We start from the raw sequence: 9,855 nt of genomic DNA on the forward strand, positions 1-9,855 counted from the left end.
TAGTGTAGGACCTGCATGAAGATGGGGTACCTTGGCGAGCGGTTTGCAGGCTTCCGTGCATTGGCCAATTCACTAACTAAACCCCCATCATTTATTTATTAATGTTGTGAAAATAAGTGAGCTTGCTTTGGGGAGTGCTGAACTTTCTGTTTGTATATTTTTAAGTAGGTGGCCATGGGCTACATGCACCCCACCCTATGAGTGGTGAGTGCAGACACTGCACCCTGCTTCTGGGGTGGTGAGTGCTGTGGTTTTACATTTGTTGGTATATATATATATATATATATATATAATGCAGCAAGAAAACTTGGCGGCACTCAGCAGGCTTCTTTCAATCCTTTAATATGGTCTTAGAGCCGACATGTTTCGGGGCTTGTACCCCGTCCTCAGGGCCAGAACAGAAATGAATCAAGTGCACATATCACATTTAAATACCCCCACCAAACAAGACACTAAGTAGCTAAGTGTACTCACCTGCTCCATGCCGTGCTCGCCCGCTCTGGTCCAGCGTCAGTGCCCGGTCCCGGCTTGATGACGTCCGTGGCGCGATTAGCTGTGTTTCCGTCCCCATGGTTACAGCCAGATACTGGCTGTCATCCATTGGCTCCATCGCACGTGAGTGTAGCTGGGGTATCACCATGGCAACCATGTTCCCATGGTGATACCCCAGCTACACTCACGTGCCGTCACGTCAATGGCTGTGTCAGAGGAGGCTCAACGGCATTGGACGCCGGGCGGAGAGAGGCGTGCGATGGAGCCAATGGATGACAGCCAGTATCTGGCTGTAACCATGGGGACGGAAACACAGCTAATCGCGCCACGGACGTCATCAAGCCGGGACCGGGCACTGACGCTGGACCAGAGCGGGCGAGCACGGCATGGAGCAGGTGAGTACACTTAGCTACTTAGTGTCTTGTTTGGTGGGGGTATTTAAATGTGATATGTGCACTTGATTCATTTCTGTTCTGGCCCTGAGGACGGGGTACAAGCCCCGAAACATGTCGGCTCTAAGACCATATTAAAGGATTGAAAGAAGCCTGCTGAGTGCCGCCAAGTTTTCTTGCTGCATTATCTTGTGACCTTTGGCCACCGGGAAGGCACCACAGCACTAAACCCTGGGGGATACTGGAGTGCCGGGCACTACTCTGTGATTTATATATATATATATATATATATTACACATACATGCACATATACATTCACACCCACGGAAACCCCCCTCGCCAAATCCTGCGTTTGCCACTGGGAGGAGCAGAGGAGAACAAATTCATCAAGGTGCAGGTTATATTGTTGAGGGGTAGAACTCGCTATGTCTAAGAAGAAATAAAATGCTGACAGATCAGTTCAAGTTAGAGGGGTGATTCCTGCAGCAGTAAAATTCTATGTTAAAGCAGAATCCACATATAGAATGTTTATACAGGAGTATTTGATGCGAGAATTGTTGGGCAGTACGGATGGTGTAATGGTTATCATTCTTGCCTCACAGCTCTGAGGTCATGGGTTCGATTCCCACCATGGCTCTAACTGTGTGGAGTTTGTATATTCCCCCCAAACTTGCGTGGGTTTCCTCTGGGTACTCCGGTTTCCTCTCACAATCCCCCAAAAATATACTGGTAGGTTAATTGGCTCCCTACAAAATTAACCCTAGCGTGAATGTGTGTGTGTGTGTGTGTGTGTGTGTGTGTGTACATGTGGTATGGAATATAGATTGTAAGCTCCACTGGGGCAGGGACTGATGTGAATGGCCAAGTATTCTCTGTAAAGCGCTGCTGAATATGTGTGCGCTATATAAATAACTGGTAATAAATAAATAAAATAAATAAATAAGTGTAGTCTTTGGCGATTACATTTCTTGCATGCCAGATGTCATGAAAATAAAATAATTTAAGCACATCCATCTTTGGCGTCAATTATTAAATTGAAATCTCCACCAAATGTATGTGTTGTGCAAATTACACAGACAGGAATGTGGCCTGACCTTAAGTGGGTGCACAAATGCAGTCCAGCATTATTTGGTAGATGTAGATGTGGGAATGGAGGGATTGCGGCAGCTGAGATATCTGCTGCGGTCTCTCCTACATACATTCAGGTGATACTAAATATGTGCAGCTAACCCCTGAAAATTTGCATTTATTTGATAAATGAGCCTCATAGTGGAGTACGTGCTGATGGACTCGCCCGTTCTGTATAGGTTCCACAGTGACGCTCACTGACATGGGGCTCTGACAATGCCTCCGGCTGGGACACAGCAGCTTCCTATGGAGGAACGTGGTTATACCTTCCCGAGTAGCACAAATGAGCACCCATTTGCTTATTTCAGGGATCTCCGCAGAAGTCACATGTAGGAGACCTTACACTGCTCCACACAGCTGCGGGTGATTATTGAATCAGCGCCAGTATAAGGGGCTTTTGTATATCTTTCTCTTAGTGAGAGATACACTGGAGAAATTTCCCAAAAGCAGCCCATCATCTTCTGTCTTTTACTTAGCACAGTCTTTGAAATGACAGACGCCATTGGCGTTTCTATAATGGGTGCAATGATTGCGGTGCACACGGGCCCCTGGGCGCAGGGGGGGCCCACACCGCACACACTGTACCCATTTTAATACTTATCATTCCAGAGTCCAGCGCCGGAGATAGCCACCAAAATGGCCACCGCACATGCGCAGTAGCCAAATTGGTCTCCGGATCATGGCGGGTGCCATGTTTCTGGAGGCCTGCGCAGGCGCAGTAGAATCAGGTACAATGTCGGAGTCTACAGCGCTGTACAGAGGAGGGGGCCCACCCGGAGGTGCACACAGGCCCCCTCCTCTGTAGAAACACCCCTGACAGACGCTGATGGATTTCTTTTGGCATCTTCTCCACTTTATCACTCGCCAAGACTTGATACATCTCCCCAGCGGGAGATGACTGAAGGATTCTCTGACCAAAGGCTCCTTGCCAGTAACCATAATGGCTACCCCTCTGCTCTCACACTCAAATGTAGCAAGAAGAGTTTGTGAACAATGCATGCTTCTGGCTGTGCTTCTTGTACGAAGGTTATGTGGAGCTTTTATCTTCTAAGAGCACTGAGTACCATCCTGCTTTTCTGTGGAGAATTACATTTTTTACAGAGAACCTTTTGACCATTCTTCATTTGCTCTTGTGCTAATGTATCCAGTTTTAAAGTGGATAAGAATAAAACATTATATATTATAAATACATTTTATATATGTTTCACAACATGAATTTATATAATGCCCTTACGGGATTTTGAAAACATGGAAAAAGAAAGATAGCAGTTGTATTTTAGGGACCTTTTTTACGTCATTCTGTGGAAATTGGCTACTGGTATTTTAAATCATGGGCTTATTGATTGATGAGTTTTATTGATTTGCTTAAAAGAGTAAAGAACTATAAAAGATTTATGAATTGATCTACTTCTAGATACAGTATCTCTGAAGAAGATGCAGCTGTGAAGAAACGCATCAGGTAATCAGCGTGTGTTTGGTTGATACATTCACAATAGTGAGTCGCATTATTAAAATATTGAAAAGGTTCTGTACAGTTGGCGTAGTGGCTAGTATTACTGCCTTACAGCCCTGAGGTTATGATTTCAATTCTTGACCAAGACACTGTGTGGAGTCTGTATATTGGGGGTAATTCCAAGTTGATCGCAGCAGGAAATTTTTTAGCAGTTGGGCAAAACCATGTGCACTGCAGGGGAGGCAGATATAACATGTGCAGAGAGAGTTAGATTTGGGTGGGGTGTGTTCAATCTGCAATCTAAATTGCAGTTTAAAATAAAGCAGCCAGTATTTACCCTGCACAGAAACAATATAACTCACCCAAATCTAACTCTCTCTGCACATGTTATATCTGCCTCCCCTGCAGTGCACATGGGGGGTAATTCCAAGTTGATCGCAGCAGGACATTTTTTAGCAGTTGGGCAAAACCATGTGCACTGCAGGGGAGGCAGATATAACATTTGCAGAGAGAGTTAGATTTGGGTGGGTTATTTTGTTTCTGTGCAGGGTAAATACTAGAGATGAGCGGGTTCGGTTTCTCGGAAACCGAACCCCCCCGAACTTCACCCTTTTTACACGGGTCCGAGGCAGGTTCGAACCTTCCCGCCTTGCTCGGCTAACCCGAGCGCGCCCGAACGTCATCATCCCGCTGTCGGATTCTCGCGAGATTCGGATTCTATATAAGCAGCCTCGCGTCGCCGCCATTTTCACTCGTGCATTGGAGATGATAGGGAGAGGACGTGGCTGGGGTCCTCTCCGTTTATTGTTGAAGTTGATTGTTTTATTTCTTAATTGTGGGGAGGACTGGGGAGCAGCTGTTAGGAGGAGTACAGTGCAGAGTTTTGCTGATAAGTGACCACCAGTTTTTATCCGTTCTCTGCCTGAAAAAAACGCTCCATACCATATCTGTGCTCAGTGTGCTGCATAATATATCTGTGCTGAGTGCTCACACTGCTTTATTGTGGAGACTGGGGAGCAGCTGTATTATATAGGAGGAGTACAGTGCAGAGTTTTGCTGACAGTGACCACCAGTATACGTTGTCTGCCTGAAAAACACTACTGGCTGCTTTATTTTTACACTGCAATTTAGATTGCAGATTGAACACACCACACCCAAATCTAACTCTCTCTGCACATGTTATATCTGCCTCCCCTGCAGTGCACATGGGCCCTCATTCCGAGTTGTTCGCTCGCAAGGCGAATGTAGCAGAGTTACACACGCTAAGCCGCCGCCTACTGGGAGTGAATCTTAGCTTCTTAAAATTGCGACCGACGTACGCGCAATATTGCGATTACAAACGAGTTAGCAGTTTCAGAGTAGCTCCAGACTTACTCTGCCTGTGCGATCATTTCAGTGCTTGTCGTTCCTGGTTGACGTCACAAACACACCCAGCGTTCGCCCAGGCACTCCCACCGTTTCCCCGGCCACTCCTGCGTTTTTTCCGGAAACGGTAGCGTTTTCAGCCACACGCCCCTGAAACGCCGTGTATCCGCCCAGTAACACCCATTTCCTGTCAATCACATTACGATCGCCGGAGCGAAGAAAAAGCCGTGAGTAAAAATACTTTCTTCATAGTAAAGTTACTTGGCGCAGTCGCAGTGCGAACATTGCGCATGCGTACTAAGCGGATTTTCACTGCGATGCGATGAAAAATACCGAGCGAACAACTCGGAATGAGGGCCATGGTTTTGCCCAACTGCTAAAAAATTTCCTGCTGCGATCAACTTCGAATTACCCCCATTATCCCTGTATTTGCATGGGATCACACTGGGTGCTCAGTTTTACTCACTCAGGCCAAAAATATACTGGTAGGGTAACTGTATTATGACAAAATATTTAGCCAAGTTTATATGTGTGTCCATGTGATAGGGAATATAGGGGGTCATTCCAAGTTGATCGTAGCTGTGCTAAATTTAGCACAGCTACGATCATGTTCCCTGACATGCGGGGGGACGCCTAGCACAGGGCTAGTCCGCCCCGCATGTCAGTCCGGCCCCCGCCCGCACAAATACAAACGCATCGCACAGTGGCGATGCCTTTGTATTTGAGGAGTAACTCCCGCCCAGCACGGCTCCTGCGGCTGGCCGGGAGTTAATTGTCGCTGCAACTGGCCGCAGCGGCTGCATGAGATGTCATGCAGACACCGCGGCCCGACCCCCCAACGGTCCGGCCACGCCTGCATTGGCCGGACCGCTCCCCCTAAACGGCGGCTTAACGCCGCCGTTCAGCCCCCTCCCGCCCATCGACCGCCTCTGTCTCAGAAGCGATCGTTAGGTAACGAAAGCTGCCATGCGTCGGCGCACTGCAGCACCGGCGCATGCGCAGTTCCGACCCGATCGCTGCGCTGCGACAAACTGCAGCGAGCGAGTCGGAATGACCCCCCATAGATTGCAAGCTCAACTGGGGCAGGGACAGATGTGGATGACTAAAATATTCTCTGTATAGTGCTACATAATATGTGCATACTGTTAATAATAATACATTTCAAATTTGCAGATCTGTGTACAGGATCACCCAAGTAAAAGTAATTGGAATGGACTTTCATTGTACAATCAGAACTTGATATAGTATTATGGCAGAACAAATTGCACGATTAGGTATTTTATTTGGATTGTTTCAGGAGATGAGTGTATGTGGCCATATAGAAGGCAGTGACCTGCCCAGTCATGTGATTATGTTAGTAAGGAGGACAGAGATGCATCTGCCATGATGTAGTGGAGAACAAAGTAGAGGAGCAGGCGAGCCACAGACTTAGAGTTAGATAATGGTAGAAGCAGGGTCCATCGACAGCACCGAGTAGTAGTATGAGCATCATACTGCATAAAGCCAATTGAATATGTTGTCATATGTACCCCTGCATGAAACAAACTCATATATATCCAACTGGTTATATCCATTTAGTGAATTTACTATCACTATCATACGTAGTAGAGCATTGTGTAAATAAGCCAATAAAAAATGTTCTATATTTACGGTGCAAACAAATTGCCTCCAATTGGTGCAGATGTCCTAATCATCTCATATATAAGTTCCCCTATAATCTATTTGACATAATTAAAACCAATAGTCACCAGCGGCGGCTGCAGCACAGACTAACTAGTGAAGGGGGAGGGGGCGCTAAGCACATATAAACATACAAGTGAACATGTGCCTGGGACCGAAAGGCGCTGTATATCACAACAGCAGTCATGGTGAACCCGGGAGTTAGTGAGCAAGCGTGATGGACGGCTACACAAGGGATCGCCGGTCAGCGATGGGTTTGTGAGAAGGATCCATTCGCACAGTGGTTCGCAAGGAGATTGACAGGAAGACGGCGTTTGTGGGTGGCAACTGACTGTTTTCAGGGAGTGTCTGGAAAAACGCAGGTGTGTCCAACCGTTTGAAGGGAGGGTGCCTGACGTCAAATCCAGTCCCGAGCTGACTGATGTGATCGCAGCGGCTGAGTAAATCCTGTGCTGCGCAGAGACTGCACATAATCAGTTTGTGCAGCTCTGCTACACGTGCGATCGCACACTTGTTCAGCGAAAATACACTCTCCCTGTAGGCGGCGACTATCTGATCGCAGCAATGCAAAAATTACTGCCCAGCGATCAGATCTGAATTACCCCCTAGGTAACCAGCGCTACACCACAGAGGCTGTATCCGCCGTTGATAGTCACCATATTTTCTTAAGGCCCCTTAATAGAGACATCACATGCATTGATTAAAATTCCCAACATGTGACAAATTTGGTGTAGGAAGAGTAACATACATCTCTCAGAGATACTGGGACTGTCTTTATACCCTGAGTCACACCTGTGTGTTATTATATACATTGGTTGAAGAGTGTAAAATAGCACACTCCTGTGCCTATAATGCACTCAGCAAGAATTCCCCCGCCCTGCCCAACACCTCCATTCGCAGCCTACATTTGTCCATAAAATCATATCCATTCTGGCAATTCCGGTACTTTTGCATGGCTGTAAATAATCCGTGGTAGGATGAAATGTAATAAGACGTTTATAAGGTCTCAATTTAACAATATGTGCTACTAAATACAGGCGGCATATTTCCTTTAGTTTCACAGTGATAGTTATGAATGTACCACCGGTATGTAACATAACTTACCTGTCTGGTATGGTCCAGTGGTGTTCATCTCCTCAACAGTGTCCTTTGCTAAGCTGCTGGAAGCCTACCCCTGCCAGGGATGAACTGCAGACTAATGTTCATACGCTACAGCAGCCTGTGGATGCTCATATGACTGCAACCTGCGGGGCTCAGTAAAGCTTGAAATGCTTTGCTGAAGCCAGAAAGACTTTGCTGGGTCCCAATTGTTGGCATGTATAGTTTGTATTTGTGGTACAGTCCAGGGGCATAGCTAGACTTTTGTGGACCCCATAGCAACATTTTGAAGGGGCCCCTTCTCCGTTCTAGAAAGACACCTCTCTCCACATCAGTTGCTCATTTTATGCATCATTGTAATGCTCTAGTTGATTTTATGAACTATAGTGGTGCCCTAGTTAATGTTATGCCCCATTGTAGTGTCCCAGTTTACATTATATCAAACAGTGCCTCCAGGTCATATTATGTCACATTGTAGTGCCCCAAGTTAAAAAAAAATTCAACAGTGTACTGCCACCATGACTCTTTTGGCCTAATTCAGACCTGATCATAGCAGCAAATTTGTTAGCAGATGGACAAAACCATGTGCACTGCAGGTGGGGCAGATATAACATGTGCAGAGACAGTTAGATTTGGGTGTGGTGGGTGTAGTATGTTATGCCGGCGGTCAGGCTCCCGGCGGCCAGCATACCGGCACCGGAATCCCAACCGCCGGCATACCAACAGTTGAGCGAGCGCAAATGAGCCCCTTGCGGGCTCGCTGCACTCGCCACGCTGCGGGCAGGGTGGCGCGCTAGGCACGCCCCGCTATCTATTCTCCCTCCAGGGGGGTTGTGGACCCCTAAGAGGGAGAAAATCTGTCGGTATGCCAGCGGTTGGGATTCCTGCGCCGGTATGCTGGTCATCGGGAGCCCGGCCGCCGGCAAACTGAAGTCCACCCGGGTGTGGTGTGTTCAAACTGAAATCTAAATTGCAGTGTAAAAATAAAGCAGACGGTATTTACCCTGCACAGAAACAAACTAACCCACCCAAATCTAACTCTCTCTGCAAATGTTACATTTGCCACACCTGCAGTGCACATGGTTTTGCCCAACTGCTAACAAATTTGCTGCTACGATCAGGTCTGACTTAGGTCCTTAAATGGAGCCCTCTAGTATTTTAGTGGGATATGGAATATAGGAGAAATAATTTGAATATGACCAATTTACCACACAGTGAACAGCTCTATATTATAGTGGACTGGTAACTTCCAGTGGGCAACATGTCACTTAGTTGGAAAACAAGAAATTGGAAACCGCACTGGTATAGTAGGTGTATATGTATAATGATAATTATCTGTATTGACTGATAATTAAATTTAAGGTTCAAATCCTCATTTTGGGAAGCAGATACATAAGGTAACGCACTCCTTATTTTTATGTATCAGAAAGCTGCCCATCAGTGGTGCTCCCCCGAGTCAGTTATTCTCAATGTAAACATAGAAAAAAGAAAAAAAGAAGACTCTTATTGGGAAGCACTCATATACAGATAATGTTCTATGACTGGATGTCACAATAGCTAACTAAAATGAAATGCTTTAATAATTCTCATTAAAATTAATTATTGAGGAGTTCAATGAGCGCCAATATTTGTTAAATAGTGACATTGCGAAAATATAGAAAGTAATATATAAATTGCAAGGTGCAAATACCTAATATAGGCCGAGATGGGTATGTCTGTGATTTTGTGGACAAACACACTCCAACTGTAGGACGACCTGTGGTCAAAAAAGTTGCTCATTCAGTGTATATATATATGACCATCATTTGAAAACTGCTATATATCCCAAATGGGAATTGGATCCTAGCAGGTGGTTGAATCATAGGTCATAACCGAGATGTAAGACAATGCTCTATATTAGTGACAAGTGGGTGGCAAATATTTGCAGTACCAGGGTGTTCCTTGGTGGTCTCCCATCCAAGTACTTAAACCGGCCCTCCACTGCTTGGCTTCCAAGATCAGATGAGATTGGGCATCTCCAGCGGGGTATGACCGCAGACCTTATGCTCACCCTTGTCACACTGTGTCCTAATTGGGCACAGATAAGAGCCGATTTGCGTTATTATGTGAACCACAGGTATCGAAACAGCTGATTTGATGTGAAAATAAGATATCAAAATTTTTTTTCACAGATGGTAACGTATAACACAAAATTCAGATACCCATCTAAATTTTCACGGTTTAAGCAGTCGCAGTACAAGTAGAAAA

At 46.0% G+C, this 9,855-nt stretch overlaps 1 pseudogene; it reads right to left on the reverse strand.

The window, feature by feature from the left end:
* Positions 1-9,526: 9,526 nt before the first annotated feature.
* On the reverse strand, positions 9,527-9,647 carry LOC134929906 (5S ribosomal RNA; annotated as a pseudogene).
* Positions 9,648-9,855: the final 208 nt, after the last annotated feature.

Source organism: Pseudophryne corroboree, chromosome 5, assembly GCF_028390025.1.
Source record: "Pseudophryne corroboree isolate aPseCor3 chromosome 5, aPseCor3.hap2, whole genome shotgun sequence".
NCBI classification, from domain to species: Eukaryota; Metazoa; Chordata; class Amphibia; order Anura; family Myobatrachidae; genus Pseudophryne; species Pseudophryne corroboree.